This window comes from Apus apus, chromosome 6 (assembly GCF_020740795.1).
Source record: "Apus apus isolate bApuApu2 chromosome 6, bApuApu2.pri.cur, whole genome shotgun sequence".
Lineage (NCBI taxonomy): Eukaryota > Metazoa > Chordata > Aves > Apodiformes > Apodidae > Apus > Apus apus.
In genome coordinates, this window is record NC_067287.1 from 38,392,502 (window position 1) to 38,416,496 (window position 23,995).

General features: G+C 44.1%; 1 protein-coding gene across 4 annotated transcripts in view; it reads right to left on the minus strand.

Annotated features, from left to right (window-relative positions):
* HDAC4 (histone deacetylase 4) overlaps nt 1-23,995 on the minus strand; it is a 251,960-nt gene that overhangs the window by 199,110 nt on the left and 28,855 nt on the right. Inside the window, exon 1 of one of the 4 annotated variants that reach the window (XM_051623788.1) lies at nt 15,280-15,288. The exons of the other annotated variants lie outside the window; for them this stretch is intronic. The gene's annotated coding sequence lies outside the window, so the exon portion shown is untranslated. Of the gene's footprint in view, nt 1-15,279; nt 15,289-23,995 lie in introns of those variants that run through there. 4 annotated transcript variants of the gene reach the window in all.

The following is a 23,995-nucleotide window of genomic DNA, read 5'->3' on the forward strand; positions in this document are numbered from 1 at the left end:
CTGGTCTGAGACTGCTCTCTTTTTCATTTCTATTTCACATTTGCAGGACACATTTTCTCTAATTCCTATTTGTAGAATATCCATTATCTGTGTCATAATGAAGCCATCCAGTAAGGACCCATTTAGGCTTATACCTTATGTTACCACTCTCCAAGTCCAAGTCAAGTCCAGCCTTGCTCTATCAGCGTGCTTCTCCACCAAACCAGCATCCTACTGCCTGGGCCTTTGTGGCAACATAAACACCTAAATCTCTGTCCTCCAACACATTAAAAAAAATATCCCTGCTGGCCTAAAAATGAAACAGGAGAGAAAGCCTGACTTCAAGGACACTAAGTGCCAGGACACAACTTGAGCAGAGACGTTCCTCGCTTTGCTCCAGGTGAACAGAAATATCCCATTTGTGCAAACACAGCCTTAGTCAACAGGGGACAAATCTGTACACAGATAATTGTCACAGATAGTGACGTTAGTGCCACAGCAACCTAGTCAAAGTACAACCTTCATCTATTTTTAAACCCTGATTAAGGTATTTTTCTTAACAAAAAAAAAAAAAAGAAAAAGATATATAAAGACTCAGCTTTTTAAAACAATCCCTTTTAAAGATTCCACGTAGCAGTAAGAGAGCTGAAGTACTTTTTCCCCCTGGTACACCAGACACAAAAGCACAGCCCAACCCCAAAACGAGCTGTTCCATCCGATGCGTCACCACTCTAGAAAGCAGAAGATAAGGATTTGGGAAGGCGCCCGCACCAGATTGGCACCAGCCTTTGTATTGGAAATTCACCCAGACAGGTTAAAAATAACCCCACGGATGCTCGCAGCCATGCTGAAGGTCGCTGTCAGCAGAGCTGCTGGTTTTATAGTAAGAGCTCCTGGTGACACGTGACTCGCTCTTGCTAGTATTTTTGTCCCCAGAAAACACGCCACACAACTGGGTTCCCTTGGCTGAGAACTAAGGTCACGGAGGCTGGGCACAACCAATGCCACAGTGCCACAGCAGAGAAACCAAACACAGCTTCTCCTTGAGTGACTTGTAAGGCACTGGACCATTACCTTTAGGAAGGAAATCATTGGGAAAAAGCCATTTCTGTCTACCAGCACACTCCGGCCAACAATCAAGACCTGTTATTGCAGGGTCCAGTTTCAGTAATGCGAGCGCCGGCACAGCTCGAGAAGTGGTTACACAGACCAAGCTACTGAACTTCCCAATCTTCTGGCCTTGCAGAGCAACCGCGTAAGAGAGAACAGCAGCATCACCTTCAGCAACGTGCTTTTGTAAGTGAGCTGGCCAAATGTCCACAGGAGCTAACCTGAGGGGATGTTCTCCAGAGATTGCCCAGGGAAGTGGTGTAATTACCACCGCTGGAGGCATTTAAATGGCATGTGGACCTGGTGCTTAGGGACATGGTCTAGTGGTGAGCTTGCACTGTTAGGTCTAAGGCTGGACTGGATGATCTTGGAGGTCTCTTTCAGCCAGGGACGTTCTGTGACCCTGGGGACTCATGCTGGGCCCCACAGTCTCCATTTCAAAAGTTATTCTCACCAGGAATGCCTGATGCTGCCTCCAGGTCTGGCTTCACCGCCATCTCGAGGACTTCACAAGTGCAAGAGGTCCTGCAGCTTCCCTGCAGCTCTCAAGTTACCTGTAAGTGCTTCATGTAGAAGGAAAAACAGAGTCTTCAATAGTTAAATCTTCAATTTAGAGGAATGGACTATAATGGAACTTCATTTGGGGGTTGGACTAGATGATCTTTCGAGGTCCCTTCCAACCCCTAGGATTCTATGATCCTGAGTGGGGGCAGCAGCAGGAGAGAAGAGGCAGACTGTACAAGCTTACAACACAAGCCACACTGCAAAATTAGCATTTCAAGGTTGAATCTTAATACTCAGATCACAGACAAGTTACAGGAGGAAACAACCAAACACCTTTTAACAGTCAAGTATCTGTTCCCATCAGAACTTTTCCAGAGGATTTTGCATTTTGTTTTTGAAGAGCATACAAGGAACACAGACCATTTTTCACATTTTCATCCCACCCAGCACCCCTTCCTTAATGTTTGCCACCTTCTGTACAAGCCATGCTCACTCAGTACAGACAACATAGATTAAAATTTGAGCAAGTATTTTTTTAGGGTAATTGGAACAAAAGTGAAACTCCACCAACTCCTGAAGTCTCCTCTGTCTTGGTCTCCAGCAGCCCAGGTACAGCATTCATTATTATCAAGGCTCTTCACCACTTCACAGGGTCAGGGTCTCATTTTCAACAGGTTGCTTGCTCACCCTCCAGCAACTTGCAGGGCACTAGCTATGAAAGCCTTGGGCCCCGAGGCAAAGTCCATCTTGCTACTGGTTTTCCAGGAATGGAAGAACCCACTATTTTCTTTTCCAAGTGTGGCTTCTTCACAAATACTAACAACTTCTTCACACATAAGCTCAGATCCCTTAGTAGAGCTAAGCAGTAACCACATATAATGAACACAAATCCTCTTTCCAGAGGTGGTATGGGTAGGATGCTATTTGTAAGTGTTCACATTTATCTCTTATCCTCATTTTTTTTTTATTTTTTTGCTGGATTTTAAAGGAAGAAACTTGCCATTTAAAAGGAGCAAGAATCTTTAAGTCACTGCCAGCACTTCCTTTGGCTGGAACATAAAACAGACGTTTAGCTCTACTTAATAGATAAATGAAGATACCAGCTTCAAGAAAGATTTCTGAATCATTACTCCTCACAGAGACACAGAAAGCAAAGGCCTGTTTAGCACCTAAGCTTGGCTACACAGCAGCCACCCAGTAAAAAGCTGTCAGTGCAGAACAGAAGGATTTTTATTCAGTGGAACATGAAAGCTTCATCCATAACACACTCTCAGCCTTCAGAGAAGGAGCACACCGAGGGAGCTGTAAACCAGCTGTGCCAAACCCGGCCTGCAGGATCCAGCTGGGATGCTTGACACAGCTCCCACTCCCAGGGAAAAACTCCAGCCCCTGTGGCCTCCTCCAAGCATGAGCTCCATCAGCAAGGTACTGCTGGCTTCTGAGCTTCGCCAGCCAGAGCAACACAGAAGGGAAGAAAATAAACCTTCAGCAACAACAACAAACAACAACACAACAGCAGGCTAAAAACGAGAGGAAGAAAAAGGAAAATTAAAGTCAGCTACCACTCAGTGAGATCATGTATATGTACTTGTGAGGATGCATATGAACATAGATGTTTATTGATCCCTCTCTCCACCAAAGGTTGCCTTATTTAATGGAAGACAGACGAGATAAACCTCTTGGATAAACTAGCAGTGGAAGAATCCATTTCCTCACAGAAGGGATCAATGATTATCCATTTTCCCTTTTATCCTCCTAGTCACAGAGCGAATTTGAGAAAACTAGCTGACCACAGCTCCCATCTGCTCTCCTCCCAGAGGCTTCAGCAGCTGAAGAATCCACAGCAGAGTCTGCACCAAACCCATTTTGATAGGATTTTCTTGCAAAACTTAATCAAGCACGGTGAGTAAAGCAGCTTCACTCTGATTGCTAAATTTAGTGCCACTCTGCAGCTTGACCATATAAGCCAGAGAGCTGGACATGCAGAGGTGGTCTCCCACAACCAAGCAGTTTCTTCCAGCTCATGTGAAACTGGAAATAAACTGGCTCACAGATCTGGAGTAGCACACAGACCTTAATTACATGAAAGCACACAAGTACTGAATAACAAACTCTTTAAGCAAGAACCATGCTGAGAGCTCTGAAGTCCCCTGCAGCACTTTCCCAACCCCCCAACAAATAAAACCCCATATATTCAGGGAGGGGGGAAGGAATACAAAGTACATTTACTGTAATACTCACAGATGAAAAATTGTAATTGCTCTGCCTTGACATCTGGTTTCTATTTCGCTTCCATTATATCAGATTACATAACAAACAGATGATGCACTCGAGCTACAGCGTTCTTCTGCAAGTCTTGTGCCGATCTGGTGTTTACATTCTTGTTCATAAAAATTTCAGCTATGCCACACACACAGGAGGCATGTTTAAAGCAGACAAAGGCAGAGACAAACGAGCAGTTTTCATAGAAAAAAAGTAAGAATGATTGGGGGGGAGGGAGGGGAAGGGGCAGCGATTAAGTCCATGTCAAAAAATACTCCATTTCACAATCCAGTTCAGGAATTGAATCTCCACATCACAGCACTTGCAGCAGCGCAGACAAAGTTTATGTCACCGAGCCATGGGGAACACACAAGTTTACACCCCGGTGAAACCGTTAGATAAGCAAGTGCTAAATTTAATGAGGCAAATACAAATTCCACTCTGCCCCATCATGTCACCCTTCTCTCACTAAATGCAACTCTACATCACTCGTATCTTCTAATCCTCCATCTTCTAACTTGGGTCTGTAAAGTTTCGGGGTTTTTCCCCCCTAGACACCACTACTATTAAGTCACTTCTGCTGTCGTGGTGATTCACGATCTTAAGAGCACATGGCAAACGTGTAACCTTCACAATCAGACATCAGCTTTGCTGACCTTGCCCCTAGACACACGTTATAAACTTTCTTCTGTGTCAACATCACATCCTTCCTCTGCAGCAATTCAGGAAGTAGGGCAGTCGTTACAAAGCTGACTCAGCTGAACACAGGTGATCTTCCCATGCCAGCAAGGTTCCACTCCACCTTCACTACGCACAACCTGTAGCCTCCCTTATCAGAACAGAGGACAGATTTCTTTCCAGAGTGTGCCTGCACGTGCTTCTCTCCTCAGCATTGCAAGGTGCACAGTTGCATCTGAGCACACCGCGGGTCAGAAGCAGGACATCATAACCCAGCTGTGGAGTTACAGGAATGTACAACACCACCTCTGAAGCTTCTAAGTCATAAAATGATCAGAGGGCTGGAGTTCCTCTCTGATGAAGACAGGCTGAGGGACTTAGGGTTGTTCAGCCTGAAGAAGAAGAGGCTCCAGGGGGACCTTACAGCAACCTTTCAATACCTGAAAGGGGCCTGTAAGAAGGCTGGGGAAGAGCTGTTCACAAGGGCGTGTAATGATAGGACAAGGGGTGATGGTTTAAAGCTAGAAAAGGGTAGATTTAGGTTAGACACGAGGAAAAAGTTCTTTAATACAAGGGTGGTGGATGAGTGGAACAGGTTGCCTAGAGAGGTGGTGGAGGCCCCACCCCTGGAGACATTCTAGGTCAGGCTTGATGGGGCTTTGAGCAACCTGGTCTAGTGGGAGATGTCCCTGCTTATTATAGGAGGGTAGGACTAGATGACATTTAGAGGTCCAACCCAATCCACTCTATCATTCTATGTCCTCAAACATGCAATTCTATCCCTCAGCTCCACAGTTATCAGCCCAAATGAATCTCCTCTCCCCAAAACACCACACACAGGAGTAAGTAACCAAAGAGCTGCAAAATTATGCAGCTTGGGACAGTCCTCTCTGCTTCTCTCTACAGGATGCTCAAGTTTTACCTGGAACAATTCTGAATTGTTTACAAACCCCATATTCACAGAAACTGACATCCACAAAATATTTGCATGCAGCGAATTACCCTAAACTTCATGTCACCCCCAGGCTTCCTACTGCACATTTGTCTGTGTGGCCTTTACCTGCACTCTTGCACATGTCCATGTTCTGCAGAGCTCAGGTAGGGCATCCAAGCCAACAAAAGCATCCAGATTCTCAAGCATCATAATGGCAAGAATTATCTACGCATCCAATATATATTCTATTACTCTGTACTCATCTTGGGTTACCTCTTTTGTTTCCTAACAGCCCTAAACATTTCCTACTACTTGCTGTCCAGCAGAACACTGGATGAGATGTGCCTTCAGCCTGCTCAAGTAACACACTCTCTATGATCAGATTTACAGCTTCAGTAAAGACCAAGTCCAACAGGGACTTGACCATTTTGGCCCACAGAATCCTCATCACCACATTTGAAGAGAAGCAAACATGGGACCTACTCTACACAAGAAGAATAAAGGAGGTAGAGCAATATTCACTACAATTTGAGGGTGTAAATTTTGTCACACAACAGGACTTATATGGAGAAAAGGAGGCCTGACACACAGCATAGTCACATAAATCCAGATATATGCAGCCTCCGTAGAGCTTATCATGAAGCACCAAGCAGGCAATCAATAGTATTAATTCTAGAACAAGAAGACAGTACTATGTGTATTCAACTTCTTACCATGAGGAGCTTTTTCCTTCTGAATGTTTCCTCACTGGACCAGGAAGCCCAGTCTTAGCAAGTCCAGGAAGAAGTACTCCAAGCAGCAGCTTCGGGGAAGAAAGGGGGAGGAGGAGGGGAGAAAGGCAGGAACTAAAAAAAAAAAGCAATGCCACCTCCCGTTACAAAACACCAACCACTAAGATATTTAAGGTCTTCTAAGGAAGTCCCACGAAAACAAAACAGAGGTACGTTAGCTCAGAGAAGAAAGGGAAGAAAGGGAAGAAAGGGAAGAAAGGGAAGAAAGGGAAGAAAGGGAAGAAAGGGAAGAAAGGGAAGAAAGGGAAGAAAGGGAAGAAAGGGAAGAAAGGGAAGAAAGGGAAGAAAGGGAAGAAAGGGAAGAAAGGGAAGAAAGGGAAGAAAGGGAAGAAAGGGAAGAAAGGGAAGAAAGGGAAGAAAGGGAAGAAAGGGAAGAAAGGGAAGAAAGAAAGGAGAGAGAGAGAGAGAAAGAGAGAGAAAGAGGGAGAAAGAGGGAGAAAGAGGGAGAAAGAGGGAGAAAGAGGGAGAAAGAGGGAGAAAGAGGGAGAAAGAGGGAGAAAGAGGGAGAAAGAGGGAGAAAGAGGGAGAAAGAGGGAGAAAGAGGGAGAAAGAGGGAGAAAGAGGGAGAAAGAGGGAGAAAGAGGGAGAAAGAGAGAGAAAGAGGGAGAAAGAGGGAGAAAGAGGGAGAAAGAGGGAGAAAGAGAGAGAAAGAGAGAGAAAGAGGGAGAAAGAGAGAGAAAGAGAGAGAAAGAGAGAGAAAGAGAGAGAAAGAGAGAGAAAGAGAGAGAAAGAGAGAGAAAGAGAGAGAAAGAGAGAGAAAGAGAGAGAAAGAGAGAGAAAGAGAGAGAAAGAGAGAGAAAGAGAGAGAAAGAGAGAGAAAGAGAGAGAAAGAGAGAGAAAGAGAAAGAGAGAGAAAGAGAGAGAAAGAGAGAGAAAGAGAGAGAAAGAGAGAGAAAGAGAGAGAGAGAGAAAGAGAGAGAAAGAGAGAGAAAGAGAGAGAGAGAGAAAGAGAGAGAAAGACAGAGAGAGAGAGAGAAAGAGAGAGAAAGACAGAGAGAGAGAAAGAGAGAGAAAGACAGAGAGAGAGAAAGAGAGAGAGAAAGAGAGAGAGAAAGAGAGAGAGAAAGAGAGAGAGAAAGAGAGAGAGAAAGAGAGAGAGAAAGAGAGAGAGAAAGAGAGAGAGAAAGAGAGAGAGAAAGAGAGAGAGAAAGAGAGAGAGAAAGAGAGAGAGAAAGAGAGAGAGAAAGAGAGAGAGAAAGAGAGAGAGAAAGAGAGAGAGAAAGAGAGAGAGAAAGAGAGAGAGAAAGAGAGAGAGAAAGAGAGAGAGAAAGAGAGAGAGAAAGAGAGAGAGAAAGAGAGAGAGAAAGAGAGAGAGAAAGAGAGAGAGAAAGCTAGCTCTAGGTTCAGTTCCAGAGTTGTCCAGATACCACAAGGGACAGCAGTTTCATCAAAATTAATATCCTTATTCTTCCATTTCACCTTCAAAAGGTCTTTGAAAAAGATACTTAAAAATATGTTTTAAAATATGTTTACCTACTAAAAAATATGCATCAGGCCTGCATTACATGCCTAAAATAATTCAGCTGCAACAGCTTTCTTATAAATCTCAAAAATCCTAGCAGCTGGATGTACTCCTCAAAGGCTGCCTGCATTTTTGGTAGTTTCGTAAGGCAAAATTAGCAACTGGGATAAAAATCTGTTATTGGATTAGGAAAAAAATTACCAAACGTTCCAAAAACCCTGCGTCAGCAAGGAAAGCTGCATTTGTATCAGCCACTGTTTCAACTGCAAAATTCATGATGGATCCATCCTTCCCCTCTGTGAAACATTCATGTCAAAGACAACCACACAACACACTCCTGGGGGAATCCGTCCCATTAGCACAAGGGAAACCACCCACTAGCCAAAAGGAGAAACAGCTTCACATTTTGGCATGGATAAACACCTAATTTGACTCCCTTGAGTCACCTTCCAGCTGCACTCTTGCACATAGCACTTCAACTCACTTCCAGCAGGAGACCCTGCCTACATCATCTCCTAGCCCATGCGGACCAGATGTTCCTCGCTGGTGAAGAAGTTTGATGGGGTGGATTGTTCTTTGAATCCCTCATCCTGCTGATGGAAGGGAGTAAAAACCAGGCAGCCAAGGGGTCCTTCTCTCCATAAAATCAGCACACAGCCCTAGTCACAAGTCCTCAAGCACGGCAAAAGCAGAACAGTGAACTCCAGAGGGAGGACGAAGGATGCAGAGAGTCTTAATTTTATGCTTCCTGACGTTTTTATTCAGAGCAGCATGTGACAGTCTGAGAAGAGGGGCTACATGACTTTCTCCGAGGCCCAGATGAACAAGCTGTTTCTTCAGCACCAAAATTTGAAGTGCTTATTCATTCCTGCTTGTCATCTGTAAGCAAACTACTCCTCCATTCACTCCAGACTGGCAGCATGCAAAGGCGTAGTGCAGTGCAGAAGCCATCCCTTTTACTATTATAAATTGTGCTATTTTTGCCTTTAAGGCTCTGGCATCACAATCACGCACCCTTCACACACATCACCCCCAGCTCCCTCCACTCAGCTCTTGTGTCTTCCAGAGCTGTAGGTGTTTCCCTCCCGTAGCTTTACCTGCTGAGAGCAACCGGGAGCGAGTTGTGACATCTGGCTGCTCTGCTACGGTGCGGGAGGATTGCACAGAGCTGCACGTGTAAGGCTGTGTCCAACTGCTTATTCATGGGACAGTCCAATTAATAAAGGGCTGCACGTGGCCAGCAAACCACAGCTGACAACAAGAGCTGTTGCAACGACTGCCCAATTTGTGCTTAACCTCCCGAGCTTTCAACATTAACGTCACCTTTCAACACAGAAGAACAAACTGCCACGGCCGTTCACCGTCAGACAACGCCAGACACATCTCAAGCCTCAGCACACATTGCATTTTCTGCCCTCTCATCTCTTTCCACCAGCAATAAGTTTTCTCTTCTGCTCAAATGCCAGACAAAACATCTTTAGGCTGCCAGCAAGCTTCTCTGCTGGCACAGCCAAGGGCACTCGGCAAAGGTCAGTGGTTTGAAGGATCTGCGCAATGTATCAGAAAGCCCCACGAGCATGTGATGCTTGGAATGAGAGACTGATCCATAATTAGATGTTTCAGTGTTTGTTATCCTGGAAAGAGGTTTACAGCAGCATTTCACAAGTCCAAGACAGGGAAGAAAAAAAAACACAACCAACTAACCACCAAAGAACAAAAAAAAAACAACAAAAGCCACACAGGCAAATTAATTTTCTCGGTGTCTAAAAAGGGCTCCAGTGGAAACTGAAATTTGGAGACCAGCAGAGGCAGGGCTGTCTGCTTCAGTCGTGCTGAACAGCCTCACAGCTCAAATACCTCTGACTGTATCTGACACATAAATCAGGTGACGTGGAAGCTCAGAGTCAGAAATGTTCTAATTAAAGGAACCAACAGGCGATCAGTGAAAGTGTCCGGCAAGCTCCACTGATTTCAACCTGGGAGGAGGAGGAGGGAGAAGAAACACCCTGATCTGAGTTTTCTTCCCTCCCCATCTTCCCCCTGTGCACAAAGGTGTCCTGTGCACAGCTTAGTCAGCAAAAATGCTAACTCGGAAGTGGCAGAGCGGTAAATAAAGGGGATCTAAGCTAATAAATCACTTAGAATTTTGCCAATACAAAGAATATACTAAGAAACCAGGATGTTATTAACAACTTGCAAAAGTGACAATAACACTCAAGCTCACAAACATGACAAAAATGCAGCCTTGCAGGAAAACAGTACAAAAAAAAAAAATTAAAACAGTGAATACCAAGTGTTCTGCCTCTTTCAAAGTAAGAGCCAGTTACAATCTCACTGTTCTAAACACTACTTACTACTTTTTAGTGCAAAATAATTTCAGTTTAAGATAGAGGGAGGAAAAAAAGGCCACTACAGTTCTAAAGAATAGTCTCAATTTTGTTTCTTGCAATAGAAAAAAAAAAAAAGCAGCCTCTACAGCACAACAGAAGTTATCTTTCAACACAACTACGTCTCATACTTTTGCTCACTAAAGCCACAAATACGTATATGTCTAAACCAACTACAAGCATAATTATTTCAATATAAAAACAAGCTCCTTCTGCTGAGCTCTGGAGGCTTTGGGAGCTTGAAAAGCAAAACCAAACACCACAACCACACTCCTTTCTGCCAGCCCTGCTCCTGGCTCACCTTCCCCAGGAGGGAGGGCTCATCCCACGGCTACAGAAATCCAGCTCTCATGACTGGCAGTTCCTGAACGACTATTCTCCAGCCAGCCTCTCATGGAGAAAGCAGCTCCCACAGTATAATACAAACCAAAATAAGCAGGAAAGAAGGAATTTTAGAGCCCATATGAAGCTATTTTAAAATTCTTTCCAGAAGGAAGGAAACTGATACAGTTTTAGGCTACAAGGGCCCCTTGGTCCTGCTAAAAAGTCCCAAACAACATGTGGGCTGCTGTGTTCTGCCCTCCTTACAGTTCAGTATTAAGGGTCTGACAGGTCCTGTAGCCTTAACAAGACAAGAGCAAGACAAATAAGGACTGGCTTTGAATGGACCCACCTACTCAGCAGCACTGTCATCTATCCTAACTTTGAGACCAACACAGCCAGAACAAACATGTTACTAACTCGCTGGCTGGGCAGAGATCACAGTGTGTTTCGTGTTTTGAATTGCCTACCCTAAGTCTCATCAGGGCTGGTATTTCTCTAGATGGTGTCTAGCAGGCCAAAATGTTGTAAAAAAATTACAAAAACGTTGCCAGGTGCATCCTGCCACACACTGTGCATGCTGTGATGGGCACTACTGGCATGCTGGATACTCCAGGAATGCGTACTGGTGAAGCTAATACTGCAGCAGCCATCAGGCAGCCCAGCAGCTTCTCAGAGGTCACCGTTTGGGACTTCAGGCACAATGAGACAACTCAAAGTATAATGGCCAGTGCCGGGCACCTTCCATCCCTGGTCAAACAGCAGCCCAGAAAGGTCCCAGAACCAACACTAACCTCCATGGAAGGAAACAACCATGCTGTGTCCCAGCCTGAATAATGTGGGTATTTAACATCCAGTTCACCAGCAACTAGTTCCCAGGGAGTAAGAAAAGCAAAGCACACCTTGATTTTACACCCAGCTTTACTCAACAATTAGGAAGTCTGCCTTTTTCCCAACATCACTGTCTATACCACCATGCTGACACCCCAGTTATTTAAAGGTCCATCAGACACCCGAAACAGGGAAAATGAGTGTGTGCATGATGAGCAGGCTACAACACCCTGACCCCAACAACGGGCTGCAGAAAAGCACAGCCCCAGCCAAACACGGCCCTAAGGAATTAACCTTTGCCAGTTCAGATGGGAGGAGCCTGGACAGACAGACAAGGAGCACTGCAGCAGCAGCATCACACCCACTAGCCAACCAGAGCTTATCTGTACCCACTGCAGAGCTGAACTAAAAGATGACTCCATGGTCAACTTCAGCAAAAAATCCTCAACAACTTCAAGCTTTAGCAACAAAGGCAGAGTTAAAATACACGTATCTACACACACATCTCTATACACATCTGAATACACATCCTCTAGCCAACTCAAACCCGCCTTGTTGCTAACAGCACCGCATACTTCTGAGCAGCCACACTTTCTGCCAAGATCCTCCAACTCAGCGTCAGCACAGATTCTCCTTACAGGAACAGCACCAAAGCATAAACACCACCATCTGACTTGACAATTAAAAGAAGGACAAGCACACACAGTCTGCACACCAAGGTATGGACAAGCAGGTATGGATGAGCAGCTGCCAAAAAGCCACAGTGACATAAGCACCGCTGCCTTTGCCCGCAATGCTCAACATCTCGTGGCTCCTCGGGCACCACCAGGTGCCAGGAAAAGGGGGGAGGTGGAATACACTCGGTCTACGTTGTGCATGAAACTTGACCAAAACCATGAAAATCTCTTCATTAATATTAGCTTATAACTAAAGAGAGGAGAAGGAAGGGAAGTGGGGGATATCGATGGTGTAGCTCCGACACGTGGCACAAGATGAAGGATCCTGTACTAGAAAATACACAGCTTGTCAAATCCCTACTTTGAGCTGAGAATAAGCCACATTTTCCTCTCTAGCAACAAAAGTCAACTTTAACTGGACAGTTTTCTCATCAAATAGACAGGGATTATATCTCTGACAGTATTTTAAAATACGAATCACGTGAAGGCCTGACCTTTCAGGCTTCCTCCTGCTTGCAGTATGCTGACATGGGCATTAGAATCAACAGATTGTTTGCTTTTCAAAGGACAAAAAGAATATTTGCACAAGTTTATTTTGAAACAAACTATTTGATAGCAGCTGCAGCTGGTTTCTCAAAATTGGCAAAAATAACTTCAAAAGCTTTTATCCAGGAGTGGCATGTCTAGTAATTTTCGCCTGACCCTCCACCAGCATTTTTTGTTTGTATTTAGATACAGAATAGGAGAATAAAAAAAAGAAAATACAGCCGAACTTTAGAAATATTCCTAACATTTCTCTGCCATTTTGCCCATTAAGTCTGCTTAACTGCTCCATTTACAGGTAGGGAAGCTGCAGCAGGGACATTGGTACAGTGAGACAAGTGGAGGAAGCCAAAAGGAGGAAGATGCTTCCAGAAGGACCAAACAGGCTGTTTCATCAAGGCATTCTCAAAGGAGAAACCACTGGAGTCTCAGGGAACAAGCAGGTTTCACCCCAGCCTGATTCACACTGAAAAGCAACTGCCCATGTATCATTTCAGCCTCTTCAGCAGCTCCTTCAGGCTTCCCTGCAAGAATCCAAAAGCAGAAAGAAGCCTGTGTCTGAAGTGTCAGACTGCAGCTACTCTGTGATGGGGGAAGAAAGTCTTTACAGCTAAGTCCATCACTTAGACACACTTCTTTAGTGTGCCTTAATCAGGACATTTCATAGCATTCAGTCATTTCTAACGCCTCCCATTTTGGCTCTGCTCCTCTCCTGCTTTACTAAGAGCTGTCAATACACTCCTGACATTTTTTTGCAATGGCTTTAGCAAGCTACTCCAGCAAAGAGGCAGCTCTATTAGCTGCTGCCACACACTGACACCAAGCTGCAGGTGTCCAGAGCACCCCCCAAGGCAAGTGGCACAACTTGTTTTACTCTGCCAATGCCCCAGGTTGTCACAAGGCACACGGCAACACATGGATCACATTCGGTACATCCTTGTTTCAGAGAAGGATCTTACTTCACTTGAAGAAAGAAAACAAAGCCAAAACCACCTTGCACTGCTTTTTGGAACAGAAAAGCAGCTTGAAAATGAGTGTTTGCTTTACTGTCCAATTGCACTACTTCTTTCTTTTTAAATGAGACCAGGGTTGCAACTGGATCTCTTAACCAAGACAGGCATGCTGACAGCAGGGACTGGCACACTGGGAATCTGCTGTCATCCTTGCAATCAAATCCGAGTTTTCCTCCTCCTACCTAATAGATATAGACTCTACATTTCCCCAAAATTAAGCTCTACCCTATCTTTAAAATCTGCCAAGTCATTTACCAGGTTTCTTTACCTTCCATTTCTTGAAGCACTCAGCAACTTGTTTGCACAACTATAGTTGTTCAAGAAAATGGCTTTGAAGAAAGTTTCTTTCATCCAATTGCTAGAACACCTAAAGATCAAGTGACTGTTGCCCAATTACTTTGTTCAGTTGTCTCCAGAACATCCCATTCAATCCCTGCTCTCCCTGACAAAAACAAACACCAGGTCTGCTTTGCAGAAATTACCAGAAGAAAGTAAAAAAAGCAGTCTGAGCATCCAGCTGCAAAGCAAGCCTTCCCAAGCGTGCAAAGGTGAAGAAGCGAAGCGAGGTCTCGGACCTGCCCAGCAGCCTCCCCAAAGACAGCGAGCACGAAGCAGGCACAGCCATGACCTGTCACAGACGTTCTTCTGAGCTCAGCTGCATCTCCAAAGTGACAACCTGCAGGTAGCCCTGGGGCAGGGGATTGCAGCAGCCGAGCTGTGAAACAACTGATACACACCAGGACAGCGAGAGGCAAGCAGGTGTGAGAAGCAGCAGAGTCCAGAGAAGAAATCAGCAAAGCCAGGAGTATCAGGGTCACACAGACCAGCGATCTTTGCCTCATTGCTAGCACCAGGACAACCCAGGCAGCAGGGATGATGAGAAAGGCTTGCTCCTAGCTCTAAAACATGCACGGTTTGCTCTAGTACATAATAGAAATACACCTAAAAACATTCTCCTCTGAGACAGTTGGAAACCAACAACTTTTTTTATACATAATACAGCTCCAGAATCTACAAATTTAACGGGGGGAATAAAAGGCGCTCAACTTGCAACCTGAAAGGCAGCACTTCTGGTATCCCACCAAGCACGCACACCCCGCAGCACCCTCTTGGACTTGACCACTTTGCAGCTGCAAAATTAGCAACCTCTGGCCTACTTTCAGGCATGTTAGAGTCCAACCGTATTTACGCTGACAGAGACAAGCATAGGTTGTGACGATTTATTGACGCAAGAGCTATTTCATGCTCCATGCCAGAAATTAACCAGTGGAGGAGGAGGAATTCTCTTTAAGCACCCGGTCAGAAAGTGCTTTGGTGAACTGCTAAAAACAACAAGCTGAGGTCTTGCATGACAAACATGACCAAAAGGAATAAATAAGTAAATTAAAAGGATAATTTTTAGACAGCAGCTCCTTTAGAAAGACTTGGAAGTGACAAGAAGCCAATGCCTGAACAGAACCGTTATGCATACCTTTCTTTGTGAAAAAGAAAATACATGAGAAGACTTAATTCCGACCATTCCCAAATCTCTGTCAATATAAACTGATGCTACATTTGTTCAGATCACCCTGCCTCAAACCCCTTTGGGAGAGGCAGAGGTGATGATTAAAGATCCTGCAAGCTGGTCATTGGCTCTACCTGCTGCAATTCTGGAAACAAAGAAGCAAACCAGAGCCAAAAATCCCATGACCCATTTGAAACAGCTACTGCACAAAGCTACACTTGAAAGAAAAAATAAAAAACCCAAGCATCTCTCATGCAGACTGAATGCACAGCACAACCCCTACCTGCCAAGAAGCCATCACGATAAACCTGTCAAGAGTTAGGAGCCTGCAGAACAGGCCTTCCACCTGCTGGAAAGAAAAGAAAAAAGGGAAAGAAAAAAAAAAAAAAAAAAGGAAGAAAGCATCTAATGCCAATCAGATACTTGCTGCTGGCAGGGAACAGATGCCAAAGCCATCCCTCTCAGTTCGTTAAGCTGTAAGGATCGCTTGCCTTCTCCTGGCAAAGGTTGTGCGAGACCAGTGGCACCTTATTTAGAATAAAGCAAGGACTTGGAAATTTCAGAGATTTTTGCTAAAGTGACAGATGTCAAAGACTCAATACTTGGCTGTATTGGCTCTGCTCTTTTATTCTTCTGGGTTATTTCTTGCCTAGAGAACAGAAGGGGTATTAGCTTGGTCCGGGTTCAAGCTTTTTTATATCTTCCCACAAAGGCAGCTCAGGCATTTTATAGAACAGGAGCATACTAGTGTGGAAAAAATATTAAACTAAGACGTTTCTTTTTATAGCCAGCATAAAACAAAGGTCACAATTAAAGGAGGGAGGAAAATCTGTTTAACTAGAAAGTCCAAGTTTTGAATGCTTGAAAGAGAACAGCAAAAAATTCTTTGCAACGGATAAGCTTAAAATCCTAAGTCTTTCAGGGTTTCCTGCCTGAAGAATATTCATCTGATTAAAAATACTGAAACAAACTTTACAGAAAAAAAAAAAAAAACAACCAGACAACAGAAAACAAAACACACACCCACACACAAACCTTCTGCCCTCTGATCTCTTAGCAAATAAACCAACTGAGGGAGCACTACCTACCTTCCAGCTGCCCCCAACCTGACGGGCTGGACGCCTAAAGTGGCCGCGCGTACAAATAACTGCATTGATCCTGGTCTATTGATTAGAAGGTGAAACCTGACAGCAAAGAGTCATTACACAGTCGTTCACCCACAGCAACATCTATTAAAAAATAGTCAAAATACACAATGCAATGAGTACAGTGCCAAGAGAGGCAGCGAAACCCACTCCCCCTCACCCCGAGGCTCACACTGCCTGCTATTATAGAAAGGCTGAGGGGTTTACATGACTACAGCAGCCTCCTTTCAGGACAAAATGGTTACCTGAAGCCAAGGCTACCAGTTCAAAGCTCACAAACTAGACCTCACTCCCATTACAGTTTTCCCTGTATAGCTATTTATGTGGTTTGGCAACATAACAGCTACAAACAAAATGAGTACATAGATTCTTGAATAGTGAAAGGGTCAGGATTGATTTTTTTTTTATTTATTTTTTAAAAAAATGGTTTCTTTGAATTCATCTGTCATTTCTCCAACATCCTGATCCCAGCCCTACCACAGAGTGCAGCTGTAGCACAGTGAGAACTCCCAGTAGCCCCCCTCCACCGTAAGCAACTCTACCTTGTCCATGGTTAGGAGTTTCTCCTGGGGGATAAAGTGGCACTGGCAAAATCCTGCTTGCTCATGGTCAAATTAATGTAAGCAGCAATTCAGAAAGGAAGATTTTTTTTTTTATTTTATTTTTTTTGGTACAACCTTGTACCTTGGTACAACCAAAACAGTGCAAAACAGAACTGATGGAAGTTTTGTACAACTTATCTCCATCAGCATCCCAGCACCCAGCTCCGGTGTTTGCAGTGAAGGGCTCAGATGCAACTGCTGCACTCCTCACAGGGGGAGGAAGCAGACCACCAAGAACATCTGTTTCAGGCCCCCAGGCTCTGAAGCAGAGGAATATAATGCAAGCACTTCTGCCCCAGGAAGGTCCAACTGTGCAGTTCCTTGCAAATGCCAAAGATTAAGCAGCTTCCAAAAGCAACCGGGCAGACGACAGAAAAAGAACCAATAAAGTAAAATTTGCCATGCCCAGCCCCAAAAAAATTCAAGTCACACATAACTAGGCATTGAGAGGGTATAATAGTGGGTTTTGCCATGATCTTACACGTTCTTGCCCTCTTTCCCAGGCACCCACAGCTAGGTGTGGCCAGGCTCCAGGACCTGATCTCCCCAAGGCTGACCTCGCACAGCGATCCTTGCAGAGTGTCAGACTTCACAAAAGGTGCCCTCAAAATAAACCTGATGTTGCTACATCGAAGTTGAGCAGACCAAATACAAACACTAGGAAGATTAAGTCTAGTCTGTGGATTCCCTGGCAAAGCCTGCTCTGCTGGGGTTCAAAAGAAGACTAGTGATGCCCCACTGAACCCCACACACAGGCAGGAGCTTCTGATAATACTCTGAAGAAGTGAAGCCACCAGTGGTACCTTCAAGCTGAGTTTCTCCAGAGATGCTGGTGGACAGGGAACAGCCTTCACCATCATGAGGACATGCTGTACCACCCCTTAGAAAAGTTAAATGACAACCAAAGAAGCAGCTTAGCAGAACTTGCTGAACAGACTTAGCTGCAGAACTTGTGAATACAAGTGTATTAACTATCAAACAGTCCCAGTTATGGTCTGGACACACGGACTCACCCCTTGGGCTGACAGTGGTGTGGGTGGGAACTCCAGAAGCCCATAACCCCCAGGGCAGGTGGAGGCAGAGCATGGCTGTGCAGTTCAGAAGCTGCAAGAGCAGCTTTCCAGGGTATTGCTGGATCTGGGCTAGTCCTAAAGGACATCCACAGACTACTTATCTGCTTTTCAAGCAGTAATAAATTAATCTTGAATTATGCTTCAAATTCAAGACATATCCCTAAATTGTTACAGTCAGCACGCATCTTTTATTTGGAAGAAGATACTAAGCAGTCTTGATCAAGTTCAGTTTGAAAAAGATCACAAGGAGACAGAAGGATCTCAAAGAAGTTCACAAGTATTTTGCTGTATGTAATGCAGCTTTCAGTAAGTGCAAAGCTAATATTAAGCTTCATCCTTTCCCAGGAGGAACACCAAGATCCAATCAAGCATTTCAAAGCAGAGAAGGACACTGCAGTAAAGTATTAATTTTTTCCCAGTAACCGAAGAAACAACTGGATTTTGGTTATAGAAACAAATGCTTAGAAGAGCTGCTGATACACTAATTTTAGTTTTTGTAAAGGAAAAATTTAACTGTATGCCCTGTTTCTCATTAGTTAGAACATCAAAGATGCTAAGAGAGACTGACTTGTCAGTTTTCTTCTTGCAAGGAGCCACTGGAGGCGTGGCCCCTGCTTCAGCCAGTCTCTAGCTCTCAGAACCCCCAGAGGCCACGACAGCAAGTACCACGATCCCAAAAATTAGGAAAAGATGAAAGAGAAGTGATAGAAATAGAAAAGATGACAGCAACACACAGCACAAACGGCCCGTGTCTCCATTTCCCAAAACCCAAAGTGGATGCTGCAGTTTGACTCAGAGGCACGGCTGCAGGAGAGGGTTAAACTCTGCTCATCCTACCTCAGAAACTGCAACACCACCAGTTAATTAGTTAGATCAATTATTTGAGATCTAATCCCACTGAGCATCTTTGAAGTTCCAAAGTGCAAATTTATGAAAACTAGAAAAACAGCCATAGAAAGCCACCCCAAAATCCATGCAGGGTTGTATTTCATAGGTGCTACCTATTAATAGGATCGTTCTTGTTTATTTGGAATAATTATATTTCTGCCATCAGTTTGGCAATAAAAAAAAAAAGAATGCTTCATTTGGTACCTCAAACCTTGCAGGTACCAGGGCACTTTAAAGGCCTTTCAGGCTTTACAGCCTAAACAGAAAAGAACAAAGGATGTGGAGAAATTCATGGTATATTGCAGCCTATAGGGGGGGGAAAGGGACTTGTCAAGCCTTTCCTGAAGGATGGGAGAATTAACACATTCACAATTTCTCCTTTCCCAGTCTGGTACTCCATGTTCAGTCACTCCTGCCTCTTTCCTGACTGTAAAGTCAGTTTGTACAGATGTTAAGGGATGCAAAAAAAATTTACTAAAAGAAGAGTTGTCACTGATTTTTTTATTTCCCACTCTTCTCCCCAACCCAACAATATGAAAACTTATTAAAAAAAAAAAACAAACAACCTCCAAAAGCTTTAGACCAAGACCTCTCCAAAAGAAGGCAGTCTTTTTTCTTCTGCAGTGAGTGTAAGCAGTACCTGTCAAAGCACAGGTACCCAGACAGCTGAATTCCTAGACTTAAAGGAAGAAAAATGCCCCCTATGGCTGACATCCATCTAAGAATAAGTGGATTTTCTACCCCAGCTCTTGAATCACTCTCGGAATCAGCAGGATGACTGAGACATTCCTCCAGGATCAGCTCTGTCCTAACTGATCTGACCACATCAAAGACACACAAATAAGCCCCATCAGTGTGAGCACCTGGTGGGAAGATGACAAGCTGAATAATTTAAAATAAACGCTGAGAACATATTCCTTGTAACAGGCCAGTAACAAATCTCATTTGGGTAAGCATACATGAGCTAAGGTACAGGTCAAACTTGAGGCTGGCCAATAGTGCTATCAAAAATGCAGTAACGATATAGAAAAAGGTTTCTTTCCAATCCAGACATGAGGTCCCAAGGACTATCTCAAACATTATCAGCAGAGTTTAAAAGTACAGATTTTTTTATATCCTTTTCCTACCATGTACCTTATTCAAAATACTTCAGAGTTCTCTGCCTCTCATTGTAGCCACCTGCTTCTCAACTTTGTACTGCAGGACACATCATAGGCTACAAAACTTATTTTAGAAACAGGCTTTTGAAGAATTCCAAAGCATGAGAACTGCATTTAAAGAAAAAGTAGGAATGAGAGTAGTGTACTTAGCAGGGACACTGACCTAGAAGGAACTTCAGCTTGAACCCCAAGTTGAAGCACAAAACAATTTTTCCCTTTTGAGGATACAACAAAAACCTTGTATAGAAAGCCTCGACTATTTGATGCTCCAGAAAGTGAAAACTTCACAGGTTTCAGGGTAGCAACCTTCAAACTTTCAAGGTTCTCAAAATGATACAGCTGTTCTCGCAGGAAATCCAGGACACACTCAGCTTGCACAGGGGTAAGAATCAGAATGCAGGGGGAGTAAGTATTCTGTCACAGGTTGAAGAAAGACAACAGAGATGTGCTCCGTTCCCATTTGGAAGGGTTTTCCGCTCTTCTAACCAAAGCTTCTTACTGCTTCTTCCAACCAACCTCAAAGTCCCTGCCAAACCCGGGGGACCTGTCTGCCCAGAGCAACAGTTCCAAGGCACAGCAGTAGCTCTTGCTGCTGAGCTCCACCAGCTCAGCACCTACCCTGCTGCTGTAAAGGACAGGTGGCAGTGTTCCTTCTTCAAAGGAGTTTGTCACCTCCCCTGGGCCTGCCAAACAGTTGAACTTTTCCCCAAAACTTTAGCTTCCTATAGAGTACACAAGTGGCAGCAGGGGAAGAGAACAGGTCTGGAGAACTCCTTGCTTTTTCCTCCAGGCAAAAGACAGGATCAGATAGTGAGGTTCTACCTGTACTCGCTATCAGCAGTGTTTTACTTGTGAACAGGAGCCTGAATGCCCAGTCCAGAATACTCCAGCCTGTAACAAACTGAAGCAGAAGACAGGCAGGGGGAAGCAGGGACCCACCACATCCAGATGTTCTTCCAAACAACAGCCACTAGGTATCAGCTGTGTCCCAGCCCTGCTGAGGGAGGGCTGGCATTTACTCCTCTAGTCCTTATGTTTATTGAAAGAATGCTCTTGCCCCCAGATAACTTGCAGAAACAGACTCATTACTGCCAGAAAGTAGGTCAGTGTCATTTAAAGCCAGTTTGAAATGCATCTCCACAGAAACTTCTTAATCTTTAAAAAGAGAATGCATAAAATATTTATTGGCTGGTGCAAAATGTTTGAAAGCCTAACAGGGAAAGCTCTTATGTATACTGCATGAAATGGCTTTCCATGCCCCATTGAGCCATGGAGTATGAAAGGAAAGTGGCTCCTTGCACACGGCAGATAAAACGCCACATAAAAGTACTTATCAATCCAGCAAATCACAGCACATGACTTGCTAACTCATTTTCCCAGTGCTGGGTGATCATGAAGCTTTCTGCTTTCTCTGGTATCTCATCTCCCTCAGCCTTAATGATCCCGCTGCAGATTTTTTTTCCATATCAGATAGGCAGCTCATTCTTAAACTTCAATATTCCTAATTATCAAACATTCAGCATTTCAAAATGTAAATAAAATTTGCATCTCTGCAAGAGTAGCTCTGAAGAAAGAGTATAGCATTTGCATTCAGACTGCCTAATTCCTGTAAGATAACATTTCATAAACAAAATGCTTCATTGAACATGGAGATTTTCAGCTTTTACAAAGGCAAGTGAACTTTAAACAAATACAAATCAGCTGAGTGATTAACTTTAAGTGTTTTGGTTTTTAAAACTAATCTTTACATATAACTAGTATCAGCAGAACAATCTTTACTGATTAAAGAACCAAATGATAGTGAAACTTATGCCACTGAAAATGAAGGGAGGAGGCAGAAGGTGACCACAAGAAATCACTTAAGGTCAGTAAGAGAGAGGGGAAAAAACAAAACAAAAACCCAGCACACCTTCACAACTCACTCAGGTTGGGTAAGATGAGTGGCCTCAGCACAGGTTACCTGAGGTAAGTTTAAACTTTGGGCAACGTAACAGGTTAAGAAGTGAAACTTAACACGCTTTCCCCTGCCCTCCCGAAGCTTTGTCATAATCCTAAATGTTATCTTAATTAGCCTAATTTTCTTAATTATACTCTGCAGCAACTTGATCTTTTATAGCACAATTTCAGCTTTTTTTTTGGCTTTGCTCCAGCACTGGATGAAGCAGCAAACTCCTCTGCCAAAAGCCAAAGGGCACATGATGCCCCTCAGCTTTGTCTTCACTGGGTCTACGCAGCCTCCTTCTCCTCCTCCCATCGCCACAGGGAAAAGTCTGTCCTTCTGCCACCACACCCTCCAACAGTTTCAGCCCCTTTTTTCCCCCCCACTTCATCCTGCACAGCAGTTTCACCGAAAGCAATTCCCATTCCCACCTGGGAAACCAAAAATCCTACTGACACCTGCAGGGAGCTGGTTGCTCCTCCCGGAGTAGAGGGCACCATGCAATGCTGGGCACACGGGGCTGGTGGCAAGAGGGACACCAGCAACCCACCTGCTTCTCCTGCTCCTCACACTCACAGCAGCACCCACATGTGTTTTTGTGGCAAGTTAAGCTCACAAGAGCTGCTCGTCTTAACGCAAGGCTCAAGCAGGAGACTGTGGAGAGAACGTTTGGCCCAAAAAACAAAGGTCAAGGTCTTTACCCTACACCTAGGGCTCAAGACAGATTGATTTACCCATTAGAAATTCTTGAAGATTAACTTCTCCCACGTGGCATTCTTACTTCTCTAAAAGCTATCTCTTATTCTCTGAGAAAGCTTACTCCAAAATACAACAAAAGAAGTGGCAGTCATGGGGAAGAATGATGAGAGCTGCAGAGTCGAAAGGAAAGGGGAAAAAAAAGGGGAAAAAAAAAGGAAAAAACCACCAAACAAACTACTTTCATTCATCCACGCTGCAACAATTTCATGGCACTGTTCCTAAAACATCCCATTAGTGATAGGTTTGGAGAAGATTAGAGAAGAAAGCTCGTATCCACTGAAGCAAGGTTTAATAGGCTCTTGAGTTAAGCCAGAGCCTTCCCTTAAACAATGCACATCATTAGCAATAATTACCTGTAGCTGTATAATCAAAATAGCTATCATAATTGACATCAGAAGTCCAGATGTCATCTTTGGCAAGGCTTGGAAAACATTTCTACCAATTATTATAAAACTGACTCTAAAAGACAAACAAGCAATCCTAACACCACAGTAGAAAGCAGGAGTAAAAAGCAACCATGACACACTGCAGAATTTCAACCCAACACTTGGAAATAAAACCAAAATAAGAACCCAACACCTAGAAAGGGCACAGGGACAATTTCTCCACAGCACCTTATGAGAACTAAGAGTTTGAGAAAGTTAATACCATTTGAAAATAATACTCTACAAAGCCCACCTGCCAAAAAATATCACCACAAGACTATTTCCTCTGCTTTTTTTCATTCTGATGAAACGTTTTCACCGCTTAAATGATCTCCAGTGAAAGAGCTGACAAAGGGTCTTGAGTTTCCATCACGTCCTCCATTTCATGGATTACTGTCAATATGGTGTTTGAGCTATATTTCTAAATAATGCAACTGCAGCAGTTCCTTTAAGTTTGAAAGGGCTACCTACCAGAGCAGGCAAAACTTGCCCCTGTTAGTAGTATTTTTCTCTACCAAACACTCCTACAGAACTTCAGTTCTTACTGAGCCACCCCATACCTCACTCTAAAGCTTCATAAGTGGTAAGGGCTGAGAGGGGTTAGGAACAGCAGCACAGGAGAACACACATGCATTCAAAGCCATCCAACAGAGCTGCCACTTCCCAGGGTTTTGGTTAGACCAGCCTTCTCAGCCAGAGCCTTTCCACAGCTGCTAGAAAAGCTAGGCTCAAGACAATTTTTAGCACTGCAGAAACCAGTTTTACACGAGGAGCTTCTTGTTTTCTTTCATTAGCCCTTCTTACATGACTCCCTGCTACACCATCAGCACAGAACTTGAGCAAGAGCAGCAGCACCAATAAATGGAGGCAAGACCGAAAAAATGGGTTAGCAGACGAACTGATGAAAAACAAGACAAATCAATGGGTTCCACTACCCTGCACTATCAGAACAACACAACTAGGAGTGACACCCCCTTTCCCAAACACCTGGAGAACTGCTCCTTAAGA